We start from the raw sequence: 1,627 nt of genomic DNA, 5'->3' as shown, positions 1-1,627 counted from the left end.
CTAAGCTGTTTCTTTGAAAAAGTAAACAAAGGTGGCACACCTTTAGCTAGACTAAGAAAAAGGGAGAATCCTCAAATAAAATCATAAATGAAAGAGCAGACATTACAACTGGTACACAGAAATACTAAAGATCATAAGAAACTACTATAAACAATGACACAAATTAGATAACCTAGCAGAAATGGATAAATTCCTATGACTGAATCTTGAAGAAATAGAAAACCTGAACAAATCAGTTACCAGTAAAAAGATTGAATCAGTAATAAAAAAAACCTCGCATCACAAATAAGTTCAGGACTGGATGGCTTCACCAATGAATTCCACCAAACATTTAAAGAATGATAATACCACTTCTTCTCAAACTCTTATAAAAAATAGAAGAGGAGGGACACCTTCAAATTCATTTTGTGAGGCTGACATTATCCTGATACTAAAGCCAGAAAAGGATACTACAAGAAAAGAAAATTATAGGCCAATATCCCTGATGAATGTAGATGTAAAAATCCTCAATAAAATATTAGCACACTGAATTCAATAGTACATTTAAAGGAGCATACACCACAATCACATGGGATTTATTCCTGGGATGCAAGGATAGTTCAACATATGCAGATCAATAAAGATGAGATACCACATTAACAAAATGAAGGATAAAAATTATATGATCTCAATAGATGCAGAAAAGACATTTGACAAAATTCAACATCCTTCATGATTAAAACTCTCAATAAAGTGGGTATAGAGGGAACATACGTTAGCATTATAAAAGCCATATGCAACAGACCCATAGCTAACATCATACTCTGTGGAACACTGAAAACTTTTACTCTAAGATCAAGAACCAGAAAAGGATACGCACTCTCACCACTTTTATTTAATATAGTACTGGACGTTCTAGCCAGAGAGATAAGGCATGAAAAAGAAAGAAAAGTCATTCAAATCAGAAAGGAAGAAGTAAAATTGTTTTCACGCGATGTATTATATATAGAAAACTCTAAAGATTCCACCCAAAAACTCTCAGAACTAACCAATGAAGTAAAGTTCCAGATGTAAAATTAATATACAAAGGTTAATTGTGTTTCTATACCCTAACAACCGTCGAAAAGAGAAATTAAGAAAACAATCCAAATTACAATAACATCAAAAAATAAAATACTTAGGAATAAATTTAAACAAGGAGGTGAAATATCACATTGAAAACTATAGGATGTGGGTGAAAGAACTGGAAGAAGACACTGATAAATGGAATGATGTTCTACATTCATGAATTGGAAGAATTAATGTTAAAATGTTTATTTTACCAAAAGTAAGCTACCAATTCAATGCAATCTCTATCAAAATTTCAATGGCATTTTTCACAAAATAACAAAAATCAATCCTAACATGAAATAAAATAAGCCAGATAGAAAAAGATAAATACTACACAGTATGACTTATATGTTGAATCTACAAAAAAAAAAAAAGAAAAGTCAAACACAGAAACAGAGAGTAGAATGGTTGTTGACAGGAGCTGGGAGACGGGGCAAATAAGGAGAGGCTGGTTAAAATGTACAAACTTTCAGTTATAAGATGAATAAGACCTTAGGATCTAATGTACAACATGATGACTATGGTTGATAATACTATA

Source organism: Pteropus vampyrus, unplaced genomic scaffold (assembly GCF_000151845.1).
Source record: "Pteropus vampyrus isolate Shadow unplaced genomic scaffold, Pvam_2.0 Scaffold222, whole genome shotgun sequence".
Classification (NCBI taxonomy): Eukaryota; Metazoa; Chordata; class Mammalia; order Chiroptera; family Pteropodidae; genus Pteropus; species Pteropus vampyrus.
Note: the sequence above shows the minus strand (reverse complement) of the source record.